This window comes from Cicer arietinum, chromosome 4 (genome assembly GCF_000331145.2).
Source record: "Cicer arietinum cultivar CDC Frontier isolate Library 1 chromosome 4, Cicar.CDCFrontier_v2.0, whole genome shotgun sequence".
Lineage (NCBI taxonomy): Eukaryota > Viridiplantae > Streptophyta > Magnoliopsida > Fabales > Fabaceae > Cicer > Cicer arietinum.
This window is the reverse complement of record NC_021163.2, coordinates 40,629,146-40,649,868: the sequence shown is the minus strand read 5'-3', so window position 1 is coordinate 40,649,868 and position 20,723 is coordinate 40,629,146. Positions and strand designations below refer to the sequence as shown.

At 32.2% G+C, this 20,723-nt stretch overlaps 1 pseudogene; it reads right to left on the bottom strand.

Annotated features, from left to right (window-relative positions):
* Positions 1–7,379: 7,379 nt before the first annotated feature.
* LOC101496742 (uncharacterized) lies at positions 7,380–9,828 on the bottom strand (annotated as a pseudogene).
* Between the last annotated feature and the right edge of the window lie 10,895 nt (positions 9,829–20,723).

Below are 20,723 nucleotides of genomic sequence, written 5' to 3'. Positions count from 1 at the left end.
CCTTAAATGAATTGGATTAACAAGATTGGTTAAAAATCCTAAATGGATTAGAATAAGACTAGGGAGGACAAAAATGACCTAAATATTAATCGACTAACACAAACACCGTTATTGGATGCAAAAGATTCGTTAAAAACCCTAAATGGATTAGAATAAGTAGAAGGATGACAAAAATAACATAAATGTTAATCAAATGAGACAAACACACTAATTTGATGCACAAGATTGGTTAAAAAAAACTAAATGGATAAGAATAAGCCTAGGAAAGACGACAATGACTTAAACATTAATCCAACGACACAAACGCATTTATTGGATGCAAAAGATTGGTTAAAAATCCTAAATGATATTGGTTAAGCCTAAGGAGGACCAAAACGACCTAAATGTTTATACAATGATACAAACGCACTTATTGGATGCAAAAGACTGATTAAAAACCATAAATGAATTAGATTAACAAGATTGGTTAAAAACCCTACATGGATTAGAATAAGACTAGGGAGGACGAAAATGACCTAAATGTTAATCTAATGACACAAACACACTTATTCGATGTCTAAGATTGGTTAAAAACCCAAAATGGATTAGAATAAGTCAAAGGACGACGAAAATGACCTAAATGTTAATCAATTGACACAAACACCATTATTGGATGTACATGATTGGTTAAAAACCCTAAATCGAATAGAATAAATCGAATATTGACGAAAATAACCTAAATGTTAATCTAATAACACAAACACACTTATTGGATGCACTAGATTGGTTAAAAACCCTAAATGGATTAGAATAAGCCTAGAGAGGAAGAAAATGATCTAAATGTTAATCCAATGACACAAACGCACATATAGGAAACATAAGATTGGCTAAAAATCCTAAATGGATTAGAATAAGTTGAAGGACGACGAAAATGACCTAAAGGTTAATTCAATGACACAAACACACTTATTCGGTGCCAAAGATTTCTTAAAACCCTAAATGGATTAGAAAAAGTTGTTGAAAACGACGAAAATGACCTAAATGTTAATCTAATGACACAATTGCACTTGTTGCATGCACAAGATGGGTTAAAAACCCAAAATGGACTAGAATAAGACTAGGAGGACGAAAATGACCTAAACACTATTCCAATGACAGACACGCACTTATTGGATGCCTAAGATTTGTTCAAACGCACTTATTGGATTAGATAAAGTCAAAGGACAATGAAAATGGCCTAAATGTTAATCCATTGACACAAACACGAAAATAACCTAAATGTTAATCGAATAACACAAACGCACACGTTGGATTATTGGATGCACAAGATTGGTTAAAAACCATACTTGGATTCGAATAACCCTAGAGAGGACGAAAATGATCAAACTGTTAATCCAATGCACAAACGTTCATATTGGATGCACGAGATAGGTTAAAAACCTGAAATGGATGGGAATTAGCCGAAGGATGACGAAAATGGTCCAATTGTTAATCCAACAACACAAACACACTTATTGGATTTACAAAATTGGTTATACAACCAAAATGGATTAGAATATGTCGAAGGATGACGAAAATGATTAATGTTAATCCAGCGACACAAACACACTTATTGTTTGTACAAGATTGGTAACACAACAAAAATGGAATAGAAAAAGCCGAAGGACGAAGAAAATGACCTAAATTTCAATCCAACGAAACAAACGATCATATTGGATGCACAAGATTAGTTAAACAAACAAAATCGACAAGAATAACCCGAAGGATGATGTAAATGACGTATATGTTAATCCAATGACACAAATGCACTTATTGGAAGCAAAAGATTGGTTACAAACCCTAAATGGATAAGAATAAGGCTAGGCAGGACGAAAATGACCTCAATGTTAATCCAATAACACAAACAGCCTTATTGGATGGAAAAGATTCTTTAAAACCCCCCGAAATGGATTAGAATAAGTAGAAGTATGACGGAAATGACCTAAGTGGTAATCCAGTGACACAAACACACTTATTGGATGCACAAGATTGGTGAAAAACCCTAAATGGATTAGAATAAGCCTAGGGAGGACAAAAATGACCTAAATGTTAATCCAATCACACAAAGGCACTTATTGGATGCAAAAGATTGATTAAAAATCCTAAATAGATTTGGTTAAGCCTAAGGAGTACGAAAACAACCTAAATGTTTATCCAATGACAAACGCACTTATTGGATGCACAATATTGGTTAAAAACCTTAAATGAATTGGATGCACAATATTGGTTAAAAACCCTAAATGGATTAGAATAAGACTAGGGAGGACGAAAATGACCTAAATGTTAATCCAACGACACAAACACACTTATTGGATGCCTAACATTGGTTAATAACCCTAAATGGATTAGATAAAGTCAAAGGACGATATAAATGACCTAAATGTTAATCCACTAACACAAACACACTTATTAGATGTACAATATTTGTTAAAACCCCTAAATGGATTAGAATAAGACTAGGGAGGACGAAAATGACGTAAATGTTAATCCAATGTCACAAACATTCATATTGAATGCACAATATTGGTTTAAAACCCTAAATGGAAGAGAATTCGTCGAAGGGTGAAGAAGATGACCCAATTGGTAATCCAACGACACAAACACACTAATTGGATGCACAATATTGGTTATACAATCAAAATGGAATAGAATAAGCCGAAGGATGACAAAAATGACCTAAACAAGATTGGTTAAACAAACAAAATGTATTAGGCTAAGCCAAAGGATTACGAAAATGACCTAAATTGATTATTGGATGCACAAAATTGGTTAAAAACCCTAAATGGATTCGAATAAGCCTAGTGAGGACGAAAATGATTAAAATGTTAATCCAATGACACAAAAGTTCATATTGGATGCACGAGATTGGTTAAAAACCAGAAATGGATGACAATTAGCCGAAAGATGACGAAATTGATCCAATTGTTAATCCAACAACATAAAGGCACTAATTGTATGCACAAGAATGATAAAACAACAAAAATGGATTAGAATTAGCCGAAGGACGATGAAAATGACCTAATTTTTAATCCAACGACACAAACGAACATATTGGATGCACAAGATTCGTTAAATAAATAAAATAGATTAGAATAAGTAGAAGAAAGACGTAAATGAGGTATATGTTAATCCAATGACACAAATGCAATTATTGGAAGCACAAAACTGGTTAAACAACAAAAATGGATTAGAATATGCCTAAGGAGAAAATAACACAAAATTGGTTAAAAACACTAAATTGATGAGAACTAGCCGAAGGATGACGAAAATGACCCAAATGTTAATCCAATGACACAAAAGCCCTTATTAGATGCACAATATTGGTTATACAACTAAAATGGATTAGAATAAGCCGAAGCATGACGAAAATGACTCAAATGTAAACCCAACGACACAAACACACTTATTGGATTCACAAGATTGGTTATACTACCAAAAAAGACATAATTTTAATCCAATGATATAAACACACTTATTGGATGCACAAAATTAGTTAAACAACAAAAATGGTTGAGAATCAGTCAAAGGATGACGAAAATGAATAATGTTAATTCAACGACACAACTACACTAGATGATCAATGTTAATCAACCAAAATGCATTAGAATAGCTGAATGACGATGAAAATGACCTAAATTTTAATCCAACGACACAAACGAACTTATTAGATACACAAGATTAGTTAAACAAACATAAATGGATTAGTATAAGCCGAAGGATGATGTAAATGACCTAAATGTTAATCCAATGATACAATGCACTTATAGGTAGCACAAGATTGGTTAAAAAAAATTGGATTAGAAAGAGTCTAGGGAGGATGAAAATGAGTTAAATGTTAATCCAATAACACAAACACCCTTATTGGATACACAAGATTCATTAAAAACCCTAAATGGATTTGAATAAGTAGAAGGATGACAAAAACGACCTAAATGTTACTCTAATGACACAAACACACTTATTGGATGCACAAGATTGGTTAAAAACCCAAAATGGATTAGAATAATCCTATGGAAGATGAAAATGACCTAAATGTAAATTCAATGACAGAAACGCACTTATTGGAAGCAAAAGATGGTTAAAACCCCTAAATAGATTAGAATAAGATTAAGGAGAATGAAAATGACCTAAATGTTTATCCAAGGACACAAACACACTTATTGGATTCACAAGATTTCTTAAAAATCCTAAATGGATTAGAATAAGCCTAGGCAGAACTTAAATGACCTAAAGTTTAATCTAATGATACAAACGCACTTATTTGATGCACAAGATTTGTTAAAAATCCTAAATGGATTAGAATATGCCTAGGGAGGACGAAAATGATATAAATGATAATCCAATGACACAAACGCACTTATTGGAAGCACAAAATTGATTAAAAACCCTAAATGGATTAGAATAAGTCGAAGGACGATGAGAATTACCTAAATTTTAATCTATTGACACAAACGCACTTATTCGATGCACAAGATTGGTTAAAAACCCTAAATGGATGAGAATAAGTCGAAGGACGATGAAATTGACCTAAATGTTAATCCATTGAAACAAACACACTTATTGGTTGCACAACAAAGGTTTAATGAAAACCCAAAATGAATTAGAATTAGCCTAGGGAGGACGAAATGACATAAATGTTAATCCAATGACACAAACGTACATATTGGATGCACAAGTTTGGTTAAAAATCTTAAATGAATAAGAATAAGCCTAGGCAGGACAAAAATGATTTAAGTGTTAATCCTATGACACAAACACATTTATTGTATGCACAAGATTGGTTAAACAACCAAAATGGATTAGAATAAGCCGCAGGACGACGGAAATGACCTAAATTTTAATCGAACAACACAAACGAACTTATTTGATACACTAGATTAGTTACACAAACAAAATAGATTAGAATAAGCCGAAGGATGACATAAATGACCTAAATGTTATTTCAGTTACACAAATGCACTTATTGGAAGCACAAGATTGGTTAAACAACTAAAATGGATTAGAATAAGCCTGGGAGGATGAAAATGGCCTAAAAGTTAATCCAACGACACAATCACACTTATTGGATGCACCAGATTGGTTAAGCAACAAAAATGGATAAGAATAAGCCTAAGGAGGACGAAAATGACCTAAATGTTAATTCAATGACACAAACGCACTTATTGGATGCACAAGATTGTTTAAATTAGAACAATAGATTAGAATAAGCCTAGAGGGGACGAAAATGAAACAAGTTTTAATCCAGTGACACAAACGCACTTATTGGATACACAAGATTGGTTAAACAACCAAAATTGATTAGAATATGCCAAATGATTACGAAATTAACTAATTGTTAATCAAATGAAATAGAGGCACTTATTGGATGCACAAGATTGGTTCAACAACCAAAAGGGAATATAATAAGCCTAGGGATGATGAAAATAACTTAATGTTATTCCAACGACACAAACCCACTTATTAGATGCACAAGATTAGTTAAACAACCAAAATGTATTAGAATAAGCCGAAGGATAACGAAAATGACCTCAATTTTAATCCAATAACAAAAATGCACTTATTGGATGCAAAAGATTGGTCAAATAATGAAAATTGATTAGAATCATTCGAAGGATGACGAAAATGACATAAATGTTAATCTAATGACACAAACACTCTTATTGGATGCACGAGATTGGTTAAACAACCAAAATGAATTAGAATAAGCTTAGGATGGATGAAAATGACTTAAATGTTATTCCAATGGCACAAACGCACTTATTTGATAAACAAGATTGGTTAGTCAACCAAAATGGATTAGAATAAGCTGAATGGTGACGAAAATGATATAATTATTAATCCAATTAAAAAACGCACTTGTTGGATGCACAAAATTGGTTAAACAACCAAAATGGATTAGAATAAGTCTAGGGAGGATGAAAATGACCTAACTGTTAATCCAATGACACAAATGCACTTTTTGGATGCACAAGATTGGTTAAAGAACCAAAATGGATTAGAAAAAGCCAAACGATGACAAAAATAACCTAATTGTTAATCCAATGACACAAACACACTTATTGGATGCACGAGATTGGCTAATCAACCAAAATGGATTATAATAAGCCTAGGGAGGACGAAATTGAACTAAATATTACGTGCCACGTCCATGTCTTAGTCGTAGTCGTTGTCCCCGCGCACGGGTGTTGATTTAACCACATCTGATTTAACCCATCAACTAGCAAGCCAACACACGCGTGTGTGCCACGTCCACTCTTAGTAGTAGTCGTATTTATCGCGCACGCATCTTTTATTACCCACATCCTTCCCAAATTTTGAATTCTTTTGCTATGCCCCTCAACTAGCAAGCCAACAGACGCTCGAGCCCCATCCACGCCTACGTCGTAGTCGTAGTGCTCGCACATGTTTTGGTTTTCTATATTCGAGCCATATTTTTTATTTTGCTACACCGTCCTTCAACTCACAAGCAGGCTTATCCTAAAACTATATGATCTAGATGAACCCTATGGTGGTTGTATGTCGCACGAGACCAATCTTATAGAAGTCTATGTCACCTGGGAAGTAGGCTAGCTGGCTGGCGCAGTCACCTGGGAAGCACGTTGGCTGGCTGGCTGGCCAGCACCTAGTCACCCGGCAAGCAAACAAATTTTAGTAGATTTGTCCACACAAAAATAGAAATTATGTTGTTTACATAATATATGATAAACAAAAATTTGAAAAAAAAAATGTAAAACTTATTGATTTTAATGTAATTATTTTTTTTAAACATTATTAAAATTAATGATATTAATATTTGTTGTTAATTAGTCATTACAAAAAGTTGTAGTTGAATTCGTACAAAATATGTATATACTTTTACAATCTCTATTTTTTTTTATAAGGACTTATTTTATGAAAAAGTTCATTAAACATCATTTAAAATTTTATTTTAGTTTATATATATAGTATCTATTATGATTTATTATATTGTTTGTAAATGCTCCCTTAATTGACATATAAAGTATGTCATAATTTTTTATTTATAATTTATTTCAGTAACAAACAATATTTTAATAATTATCAGTATATATGTTCCATCATTTTCACAGTAGCTTCCTCAACCTCAAGTGGAACAAACTTCATACCGACCATTTATGCAAACAGCTGGCTTGACGAGATCAGATTTAAATCAACCTCAACCAATTATGGCTATGTTGTAACTGCTTTCCTCCCTTTGTAACGGATTTTGGCCGCCACAAATTCTGGTTTTTCTTGTAGTGTATAATTGAAATTCATAAAAATTATATAGTTTTATCAAAGATTCAACATACAATTGAATAAAAATATAATCGGTGAAAATAGACATTTACATCGAATTAAAGTTATGCAATTCGTTCTCTTAAAGCCTTCAAATCATCGATAATTGAATCTGAACTAAAGGTTTCAGCTATTTCTTTTTCAATATAAAGCATCATATTGTCAGCAAAAAATTCATCCTCCATCTTATTATGCAGTCTTGTCATGATAATCTTCATAGCTAAAAATGATCTTTTTGTAGTAGCTGCAGAAACCATAATAGTTTAGATGAGACATATTAGCCGATCAATCAAATAATATGTATTCGCCTTCTCTGTTTTTTTTTAGAGATTCACATAATTCAAACATAGTCGACAAGTTATTCAGATATGGATGACTAACAACGTCAAGAATAAAGTGTTGCAATTGAAATCTCAAATTAATTTTCTCTTGATTATTAAAAATTAGATGATAAAATTTATTTACAAGAGCACATATATTGTCCATATCAAATGCTTTCTAAATATTTTTAGGAACCAAACTATTGTTTAGACTCAAATGCTCCATTGTTTGCGCACAAAATATGTGATTCAGTTCCTGTAATTGTTGATCAATTGTAACACAAAAGAGATTCACTCTATATTTTTGACCCACTGTGATGTGATCAAGTTGATGATGAGTGTGTCCTTCGCATTTTGTACAAATAGCATTACAATTGGGGGAACCAATATCATGCTACTCACAAAATAATATCACATTTTTCAATAAATCATCCCAACCATCAATTCTCAACTTTTGAATTAATGTTTTTGTATTATTGACTAATTGCATTGCATTAAGTATATCTTGAGATTTATGTTGTAAAGTTTGACAAAGATGATCTGTAATTCCCATAATCTCTTTCATCATGTGCAAAATCAATATGAACTCAAATGATTTCATAAGCTTATGAGCAACATTAGCATTACCGCGTGTAGAATAACCTGTTCCATTTCTTCTAATATCTTTAAGAACCGCACAAGTTGGATTATACAAACTTATCATACTAAGAACAAAATAAAAATGTGAGCTTCAATGAGTATTGCCAGCTCGTTTCAAATTGCAAATCTGATTTTGTCCACTGCCACTTTCAAGTTCACCAATCTCCAACAAAGTTGAAATCTCCTCTACTATGGCACTTTGCAATTCATCGTGACGCTTACTAGAGGAACACACAACATTGATAATAAAATTTATGTGTGAAAAGAAATCACGAATAGGAAAAACTTCTCTAGAAGCAATAACTGAAGCAAGTTGTAATCTATGTGCAAAACAATGTATATAATAAGCATAAGGACAATCTTTGATAAATAATGTTTGTAATCCATTCCATTCCCCTCTCATATTACTAGCATCATCGTATCCTTGCCCATGGAAATTTAAAACATCACGACCATACTAAGAAAGAACATCACAAATGGCTTTTTTAAGAGTGATAGCCATAGTGTCTTTAACATGCACAAGACCAAAAAAACGTTCTTGTATAAATCCATTTTTATCCACAAAACTCAAAATAATAGCGATTTGCTTCCTTAGAGATTCAATACACGATTCATCAACAATTATGCAAAATTTAAAATCCTCAATCTCTTCTCAAATATAGCTTTTCACTTTACCAGACATGATATGCAAAATTTCCTTTTGAATTTTAGGAGGTATACTTTGAATTATATGGAGCATTCTCTAGCACTAATTTTGCAAGTTCATCATTATATGATGCTAAGAGTTTGACCATTTCAAGAAAGTTACCTCTATTTTTTGATCCTAGTGATTCGTCGTGGCCTCGAAAAGCACAAGCTTGAAATGTGAGCCAACGAAGTGAATCAATAGAGCTCTTGAGACGAAGTCTATTTTTGTTGATTAGATCGGTACTCTGCACATTAAAGCCATTTATGATGTACATATATTGATTGAACAAGTCTTGACATGCTTTCATTTCATTAATGTGAAAAGAACAAGGATTCTCTCCAATATGTTTAAGAATAGTAAAACTCTTTCCAACATTGACCTTTCTCCATGCTTTAAATCGTTTTTCTAGTGAAGAATTCAGTGGTAGGGTACCCATTTGGTTTTGTACTAAACAAGTAACAAAATAAACAATAAGCAGTATTATTAGTCGGAGAGTACTCTAGCCATGAAGGGAACGTTTTGAACCAAGATGCTTGAAATCATCTTGGATGTTTGTCTCCATTTAGGGGAAATTTTTAAATTACACATTGATAAGGACCCCAATTAAGATAAGCTCTTCGAACTTTCATCTCTTTGATTCACCAGGTATTCCAAAATTTGGAGGCGCTTTCTAAGGTCACATTCTAAACAATTGACATCAAAATTATCCATGGTTATTTATTGAATCTTACAAGGCTGCTCATCTGGTCGAGCTGTTTGATCACTAGAAGGGTGATTTTCAGGTGTTAGTGTTGAAGCTTTGTAATTTTCATCTTTGTCGGAAACTTTCTTCTTAAAAAATGCATCAATTTTCTTATTTTTAAACATTGCTTCAATCAAAAAAAAAATACATAAAACAATTCAAAAATTAATTAAAATAATTCATAATTAACAAATAGTATCATATCATATATCAACGGTTAACTAGTAAAATTTTGTTATAGCTTGTTAATAGGTAGTAGTTGAGTTGACTACAACATCGAAATCATTGAAACAAACAGTAAAAACTTTAAAAATATTTGACATTTTTTACTTATACATATGAAAATTTAAAATGTTTGACAAGTTTGAAAAATAATGTACAAATAAGAATACAATACCAGAATTTGATTTAAAAAACTATTTTCAATTAGATTAAAAATGTATAAAAACAGTATCCAAATCTATAAATTTTGAAATGGTAAACTACACAACACAAAACATCAAATATGAGGTATATAAAAAAAATGGTTCATGTAGGCAAGGAAATCTATTTGCAATTATATGGTAATGAAATAATCAATAAGAGTCGCGTGGAGAAAGGTTAACTTGACTATGCAAGTGGAGAGACATAAGATGACTAACTTTACTCAACTTTTTCTTATGATATTGTAGTTGCCAGTTGTCACGTATAATATAACAAAAGTGAAAATGTTTATTTGAAATTACAACCTATTTACCAGATAAAACATGAAATACTTATGTTTTTGTATAGTTTGACCCATTACCATATTTTAATAACTTAATTTGCAATTAATTTTTTAAATAATTAATCTTACATTATTATCATTCATGAAAATTAATCTAACATTATCATCATATATGAAAATTAAGGAGAAGTAAAGATAAATTAGAGAACATAAAAAATAGTAGGAAGAGAAGTCATAAACTACTTGTAAATCATTCAGAGACGGTTGATGTTTTGTGTTGTGTAATTTACCATTTCAAAATTTGAGAGACTGAAAAAAAAAAGTTATTTGAGATAGTCTAATGATTAAGACCAAGAAGCGACACTGGCGACTGAGAGGGAGCGTCCAAGTGAAGAGACAAAGAGGCGGAGAGCAATCGGAGCAAAGAACTAAAAGAGGGGAGGGAGAGAGGCGGAGATGAGAGATTGAAGAGGCAATGTCAGTTTCTCCAAACTATAAAGGTTTGGGGGATATTTTAGTAATTATCACTATTTTTTTTAATAATATATTCTTATTATGTATATTTTTTTTTAAATATAGGGGATGTTGTGCTCCCTACCTGCTCTTGAGAAGGTACGCTACTGTTGATCAAGGATTTGACGATAAAATAAATTTTAGAAAAAGATTTGACATGAAAGTGAAAGTTTAACATAATTGTTTATAATTTAAATTTAATGTATTTTATTTATTTAATTACATTGATTATGAAGTTTTTACTATATATTTCATTGACAATCATGTACACCATCGAGTTTTAAAAACAAGGTTTACCTCGTGCCCACATTATTATTTTCTTAAATCCATCTAGCAAATATCCTAACCCTAAGGACATTGATAGGATCATTTCAGCTGAAATACCTAATCATGGGACTAAAAAAAATTTATACAACTTGGTGAAGAGTCATATAATGCATGGTCCTTGTGGTCCGAGGATTTCATCACCTAGCATGCAAAAAGGAAAATGTTCAATGTTTTTCCCAAATAAATTGCAAGAACAAACTATTGTAGACCATGAAGGTTATACGGTCAATCGTAGAAGATCTCAAAGAAAACAACATTGTAAAAAATAGAATTACATTAGATAATAGGTTTGTTATTCCTTATAACTAACATTTGTTATTGATATATCAAGCTCATATCAACATGAAGTGGTGTAATCAGAGTACATCTATTAGATATTTGTTCAAGTATATTCATAAACGATGTTATCAAATCACAGCTACCACCGTTTCATTTAATAATACAAGGCAGAGTATAGAAGCTGAAGTTGATGAGATAAAACTCTGAATCAGGAAATGATATTAATTTGTAATTATACTTATCAGTTTTCCTAAAATAAGTTAGACAAATCAGAATTTGATTTGATCCCCTTAATTTGTAATTATTGGATGTAAATTTTGTAACGATTATTTATACTGAGAAATATTAAAGAAAAAGACATCAAATCTTAATTGGTGACATGGTATAAGCAGGTTCGATCAAACCTGTGAGCTCTTAGTTAATATTGGCTTTATTCAGCGATACCCCATTGTGTCGCTCTTGAAATTGTTCCTTCCGATCTTGGTTCTTGCTTGTTTCGTGATTATGTTGGGAACTCTCAACCATATTTGCACGGGGTTGCTTGTTCGACTCTTGGTTTCATCTTCACGTTTCTCGATTGTCTTTCACAATTTTTCGGTGTTGAGATTGTGCTTCTAGGTTGTTTCTCGTTGCTCCTTGATCGTGATTATAGTGTTGTTGATCATCATTCTTTCTCGTTATTGCTTCTCGTTGTTGTTGTTTGCTTGCTTGATTGTGGTTGTATTTATTCTCGTGCCTTATCGTGAATAGGGTAACTTTTTGGCTTACGGACCTTTCTTTTCTACTTATGGTCTAATTCAATTCTATTGGGTGATTTTCGTCTTAAATTTTTTTTCTGCACATCACCAAAAAAAGTATGCTTTGATGGCTTCTGAAAAAGAAATAGACAACTTTTGTGTCCGTTTTACTGGCAAGAATTACGCTGCTTAAGAATTTCAATTCAAAATGTATGTTAAATGAAATGGATTATGGAGTCACCTTGATGGGGTTTCTAAGGCACCGACAGAGAAAGTCGCCTTAGATGCGTGAGAAATCAAAGATGCTTAGATTATTTATTGGATTCTCAATACTATTGATCCTCATATGATTGATAATTTGCTCTCTTTTTCAACTGCTCAAGAAATGTGGAACTATTTGAAGCGTATCTATAACCAAAACCATATGGCCAAACATTTTCAGTTGGAGCTAGAGATAGCCAACTAAAAACAAGGTAATTTATCCATTCAAGAATATTTTTTTGAATTTTTGAATTTGTGGACAGAACACTCTCCTATTCTATTTGTTGTGGTTCCCAAGACTTATCTTGCGGATGTCCAAGTTGTCTACAATACTAGGAAGCAAGATAAATTTCTCATGAAACTTCGTCCAGAATTTAAGGTTGCTAGAGGTGATTTGCTGAACAGAAATTATATTCCTTCTTTGGATATATGTGTTGGTGAACTTCTCATAGAGGAACAACGTCTCCTTACTAAAGAACCATGTTTAATGATGTTATCACTTCTGAACCTGTTGCATATGCTGCTTAGAGCCGAGGTAAAGGTCGTGATATGCGACAAATCCAATGTTTCTCGTGTAAACAGTTTGGACATGTCGCTCGTAGTTGCAATAAGAAATTTTGTAATTATTTCAATCAACCTACAACCTAAAATGGTGGTGCTCTACAACCTAAAATGATTCAACGACTTGTACTTTATGCTCTTTCAGCCTTGGGAATTCAGGGTAAGTCTTCTATTATTTCCAATCCAAGGTTTCTTGATTTTGGTGCATCCAATCATATGACGGGTTATTCTAAATGCTTGCACAATTTACATTCTTATCATGGTAATTAGAAAAGTCAATTTACATTTTTGATCAATCGTCTTCCTTCTACGGTTATTGATCTTGACTCCTCTATTTTTCTTCTTTTTAAAATTTAGCCTGATTATAGTGATTTACATACTTTTGGATGTGTGTTTTTGTTCACCTACCTCCATTCGAAAGACATAAGCTAGGAGCGCAATATGCTCAATGTGAATTTATGGGATATAGTCACTCTCATAAGGGCTTTGTGAGTTATGATATTTCTAACCAGTGCTTTCGCATTTTTAAGAATGTGACATTTTTTTATAATCAATTTATGTTTCAGTATCTTTCTTCTACGATGAACGATATTGTTATTCTTCCCAACTTTTCTACTTTTCCTGAATCTATAGAACGTTTTAAACTAGAAAATGTGTATGTTAGAAAACAGAAACAACATATTATAACTCCCCTTCTCGACATTGATCCACCACCTGATCTTGTAGCAGTTGCACCACAACGTTCTGGTAGAGCGTCCCGCGCACTATATCTATATTCACCAGACAGGAATAATTCCTCGCATACTTCTTTGTCTACATAACCCCGTAGCATATCTATTCCTACTTGTTACTCACAGGCTGTTAAATATGTGCGCTGAATAAAAGCAATGTATGAGGAACTTCATGCTCTTCAAGAGAATTTCACATGGGATATTGTTTCTTGTCCTCTTCATATCAAACCCATAGGCTGCAAATAGGTGTGTTCTATTAAATTGAATTTTGATGGGTCCCTCAATAGGTACAAAGCTCGATTTGTTGCCTTAGGAAACAAACAGGAATATGAAATTGATTATAATGAGACATTTGCACCAGTAGCCAAAATGACAAATGTTCGCATTGTACTCTCTCTAACTGCTTCTAATGGGTGGACTCTTCATCAAATGGATGTGAAAAATTCATTTCTTCACGGTGATCTCACTAAAGATATTTATATGACTCCTCCTCAAGGTCTATTTTCTTCATCTCATAGTTTGAAACAAGAACCTAGAACATGGTATGAGAAATTTTGTTCCACTCTACTTGGGTTCTCTTTCACTCATAGTCAGGCATGACTCCTCTTTATTTATTCATCGCACATCTACATGCATTGTTCTACTCCTCCTATATGTTGATGATATGGTCATTATTGGATCTGATCAGACATCCATCCAGGAACTTAAACATCAATTGCAAACTGCATTTCATAAGAAAAATCTTGGTAACTTGCAGTATTTCCTTGGCCTTAAGGTTCATTCAACCTCCAAGGATATATTTCTTCATCAACATAAGTATGCGACATACTTTATTTCTACAGCAGGCCTCCAATCAGCTAATTCGATAGATACTCTCTTGAGGTTAATGTAAAATATCACCGATATGAGGGCGACCTATTGACAGACCCTTTATTGTATCGACAACTTGTGGGTAGTCTTAATTATTTGACAATTACGCGACCTGACATATTGTTTTTTGTTCAACAAGTAAGTTAGTTCATGCACTCTCCTCGCCACCTTCACTTGGCAATAGTTCGTCGCATAATTCTCTATTTGCTAGGTACCTCTTAACGAGGTCTCTTCTTTTCTATTGGCACAGTTCCCAAGCTTATTGCCTATAGTGATGTTGATTGGGCTGGGTGTCGCGACAGTCGGCGATCTGTCTCCGGTTGGTGCATGTTTCTCGGTTCTTCATTGATATCATGGAAAAGTAAGAAACAAACAACAGTCTCTAAATCATCTACTGAATTAGAGTATTGTGCCATGTCTACTGCTTATTCTGAGATTAATATGGCTTCATAGTCTTTTGGCTGAACTTGGATTCCCTCAAACAGAACCAACGTCTCTCTATGCTGACAATACAAGTGCTATTCAAATTGTTTCAAATCCTTTTTTTCATGAGCGCACTAAACATATTGAAGTAGATTGCCACTCTATTCATGAGGCCTATGATAATCAGGTTATATTCATCCCTCACATCAATACCTAGTTTCAAGTTGCAGACATTGTTACTAAAGTTGTTTTCGCTCGCGCCATCAGTTTCTAGTTAGCAAATTGATGTTCCTTGCCTAGCTGCATCAATTTGAGGGGGGATGTGAATCAAGAAATAATATTAATTTGTAATTATACTTATCAGCTTTCCTAAAATAAGTTAAACAAATAAGGATTTGATTTGATCTCTTTAATTTGTAATTATTAAATGTAAATGTTGTAACAATTATTTATACTAAGAAATAGCAAAATGCATCAAACCCTAATTTGTGACAAAAACAATACCTTGATTGTCTATATGTGTCGTCGAGCGAGACATGTTGGAGGATTTTCTCTTTTTCAATCCATGGAAGAAAACCTGTTGTTGAACAAATGTTCTTTAACTTAATTGGTAAACAATCTGTGTACTTTCAAGATTATGAAGTAATGGAACATGTACTTGAGAAGCCCAGTGTAGCTGAATCTATGTTCACTTCAATTGGTTTCTAGCAAAGGCACAATTCGACCAAGCAAGGAAATTGACATATGGACAATTTGTATCAAAGTGTGTATATAAAAAAGATGTTGGACAATGAGTAAGAGGAGATTCAAAATTGGTTGATTAATTTGGATTTCTCCATCAACCGAAGAGCTATACTATTTTCGAATGATGTTTTCTTCTATAATAGGGCCTACTTCATATGATGAAACCAAAAAAGTGAGTGGTACACAATACCTTATAACCTTTAGAGATTTTAGTTATTTGTTTAATTTGTTTATTAATACTCTATGCATTGTAGGGTGAGATCAAAGAACATTTAAGCTCTCATTCAATTGATAGATCGAAGGTTAATGACAACAAATTATGAAGTACTCACACCAGAATTTTTGAACTCTCTTCGTACCTCTAGTTGAAGGTTGGCCCACAATAATGCTACTGAGAAATATCGACTAATTTGAAGGTTTATGCAATGGGACCAGGTTGATAACTAATCACAAAGTTAGCAAACCATGTCTTGGTGGAAAAAGTGATTTATGGAAAAAAGGTTGGAAATATAATATATATTCCATGCATGTCAATGTCACCAGACTTTCATCATAGACAATTGTTCGTGGCAATTTCCAGAGTGAAAAGCAAAAAAGGATTGAAGAGTTTGATACATGACAATGAAAAAAATCCTACTGACAATGCAACTAACACTGTATTCAAGGAGGTATTTCAGAATGAGTAATAGGTAACCGACCACAAATAACTCAAAATACAAAATTATGTATAGGAATCTTATAGTTTAATATTTACAAATTTCAATTTCATTCATATTATTGTAGATGCACTTGCTGTCCATATTGATGCAACAAATATTTTCTATAATTTTGCAAGATTAGGATGGAAACTCCAGTTCACAGCCACATGATAAATGTTTCTTCATTTTTGAATCTTCACATCCTCTCTATCGCAACTCAAAAAAAGTGCTGATCAATTTGTTTTTTATATCTGTAAAACCATCCTTAATTATTTGTCTACTTAAGGTATGAAACATTGAATATTAATGAACCTATTACCACTTAATTAGTGCTGTAGCATATTACAATATCATGACAGGCCAATTTTGATTACTTGAACAAAATTATGTAATCACATAGAATACTGTCCCTATCTTTTTCACTTATACGATAGGTGCAAGAAAATAGACAACTTAATGTGTTATGCCTTTTACCACAAGTTTTACTTTATAGTCAAAAGATTCCTTTTTGGCAGTAATAACAAGTCTATCTATCTCACTTTTGATAACCACTTTTCTCAAACTTTTATTAGAAGATATACACAAATAATAATAATAATAATAATAATAATAATAATAATAATAATAATAATAATAATAATAATAATAATAATAATAATAATAATAATAAATAGACAATTCTCTTTTAACTAATTGATCAACTACAAATATTTGTCTTATTGATTAAAATCTTATTAGTGTATTATTATTTTATAGATAAAATTACATTTTAGTCGTTTATCTTATTTAGTCATAACACTTTCACTTTTTTTTCTGTATAAATTCTTTATATTTTAAATTAAAACATGCATAAATTAGTCTTTTATTTAAACTTTGTTTAAAGAAATGATGATGTGTCAAGCCACATTAGATAATTTTTTTAAAATAAAAATTAAAAAATTTATCATCTGTATTAACATATTTATCATCTTCTTCATCCTAAAACCTAGAATTATAAACGAAAATTCTCAAATTAAAAAAACAAACACTAATTCCAACAAACTCATCTAGAAACAAATCACACATTACCAAAAACAAAATGTAGATCTAGAAAATGTTTCCCCTTTTTTCAACTCGACGAACCATAGAGATAGTTTGTGATAGTTTACTTCCTATAATTTTCAAATAAATTGATATTTCTATTGTTTAGAATTATCTAGTTAACTTTTGTCTTTTATCGGATGATTGTAGTAGTTTTGAGGTCATTCTAGTGTACTAGATTCTTTATTAGTTGTCAATTAGAAGGTAATGATTGGTTTGACTTTATATCCAACGTACCATATAAGTATTTCCCTTTGTGGACTATGAATAACAAGCAAATTCAAAAATTAATACCTTTCTTCACTCTCTGATTATTGACACTTTGAATTCCACTGAATTTATTTCTAAATTAATCTAGAAATTCCTGAATTAAAAGAGGATATTCATGGCTAGTTCTCTAATATCCAAATTATCCTATTACAATAGGTATTAGTATCCTGGGATCACCTAAGTATTTCGTCAACACCACCACTGAACCACTATTTCAAATTTGAAAAAATTGAAGAACAAATGCCATACGAACATGGAACACCATTTCAAGGAATTATTTCTTCAGCTCAGTGTAGGGATGGATAACATTCACACTTTGATTTGCACTCAATCCGTTCAAGGTGAAAATGAAATTCCCAATGGTCGTCAACAAGGGGATAACCCTTGTAACGACATTCCCCATTTTGATGGAAAGAATGTCAAAGATTAGCTATACAAATATGACCAGTTTTTTGTCCTCGATGGTACGATTAGCTTCAATTCCCCTCGACGGGTTCCTTTTGTAGTGGCACATGAACTATATGAGGCAAAAGCTTGATCTTTATCAACATGGAGTCAATACATTATTGATGTAACGACGCGTTTTTTTGACACATCTGCTTTCAACTCTCCTTCAAATTAAGCACGACAACAAGGTGCAAGGTTGTGTGGATAAGTTTGAGTTGGCGTTAACCCAAGTATCCTAAATTCTTGAGCACTCTTTGAGCATTTTTCTTGGTGGTTTAGATGACACTACGCAAAAAAAGAATGCATGTCTAATGTTCAATCCATCCTCAATTGCTCATGCTGCAAATCTTGTTAGGCTTCTTGAAGCTAGCAAGCAATCTTCCACCAAACCCCAATCTCGTTTTTCTTTAAACTTCCAAAAACACCCCCACTTATACTCAAACCTACTACCCCAAACATGGACCTACCATGTTCATCTTAAACCCTTCCATCCCTATAAAAAAAAAACCTACCTTGAACCTAAAGTGAAATTTTAATGTCACAAGGAATGGGCTTTGAATTTTGACCATTTTAAAAATAGATTTCTACTTGAAAAATGTGTTCTCAAGTTTTACAACTTGGAATATATAGAACTTAACAATGTTAACCATAGTTAGGGTTAAAGGATTAATTAAGGTGATTGAGTGTGTAAGTTGTGTAAAACCAAATAAGAAAGCGAGGGTGATGCACGTGAACTTGACTAGGATGCACATGAACTTCATACTCTTGGTTTCTTTAGATTTGGTTATTTATGATGAACTATGAATGTGATTGAACTTCTAGTCAAGTTGTACTCTTTTAACATAAGAGTATTGAGCTCATTAGTGCATTTTAACTTTATTACATCGTCGATATTAGATCGGTTGTTATACGTCCAATGTAATAAATAAGGCGTTGACAAATTTATTATTATAGTAAACTTTATTAGATCTGTTGTAATTGAACTGTTCTAACATACACATAAAAAAAAATTTATTAAATTTATTCTAATTGAATTGTTCTAATATAAATATTTAACAAAAAATTGCAAAAAAAAATTATTATTATTATCACAAATTTTATGCATGTCTAAATTATTAAATTTTATTAAATCTTTTATTAAATCTCTAAATTAATCAAAATATTAGAAAACACGTGCAAAGTGAATCAGTGAGCCCATTCTTCTTCCTTCTTATCCTTCAGCGCGAACCAAACATTCATCTTTCACAATGGGTTTGCCATAAAACGGGACGAACCCAGTCACAAACCCAATCTTCACCCTTCAACGTTTTCATCCTTCAATCTTTAACCTTCATCCTTCATCCTTTAGTGAAAACGCGAACCAACTTCAGCTTTCAGCGGGAATCAGACAATGAGTTTTCTTTGTCTTCCTCTTCTATCTATCAAGGAGCGTTTCCGTTGAGAAGTGTCAATTTCTTTCACCATTGAGAAGTGTTTCTCCGGTAATTTTATAATAATTCTTGTTTCTTACTTAGCAATCTAAAATTGTTTCATTGTTAATTGTTCTTATTATTAATCTTTAATTGAATTTTATTTTAGTAATACTTAAAATAATTTCAATGTAACATTTTACAAGAAGATTAGGTTGTGTTGTGAAATGTGATTATTAATCTTCTTGAAGCATTTCACTGACATGAATGTGTTGATTTATAAGCATTTCGCTGACATGAATGTCTTGATTTTGAAATTGTATAGATTGTTGGTTGTAGTTATGAGTTTGTGGCATTAGTGGTTTATTTGCTTAGATATTATTTGGTTCTATCTTGCTTAATTTTTGTTTTCGTGCTTGCAATGAATTATTGATACCGCTAAAAAGCAAATACAAAATGATGCATGGCTTGTGCTGAAGTTTAGGCTTCATTACTTGCTACAATGATTCTAGAAATATATTTCTAAGAATTGTATAGATTGAACCATGTTAATATGTGTTGGGAAAAAACTAGAGATAATTAGCGATAATTATCTCAATAATGCGGAATATTTTTTCCCCCACCTGTGCAGATAAATGGCCAAACAGAAAATACAATTCCAAGAGCAATAATAATTGGCAGAAAATTAAATATGAGACAAACACAATTTTAAGGTGGAAAACTTTCCTCCAATTGAGAGAATAAAAACCACGGGACCAGTAAAAACTTCCACTATAATAATTAATGGGTACACCAAAAGTCTTCCTAATAACAATAGGGAATAGCAATCAACAATAACAACCCTATAACAACCTTATAACAACCTTCCACTAAAGTGGGTATGCCAAAGTAACTCTCAGAGAAGATAAAACTACTCAAATTATATATTAAAATAACAAACTCAGTGGTAGGAATAACATACTAA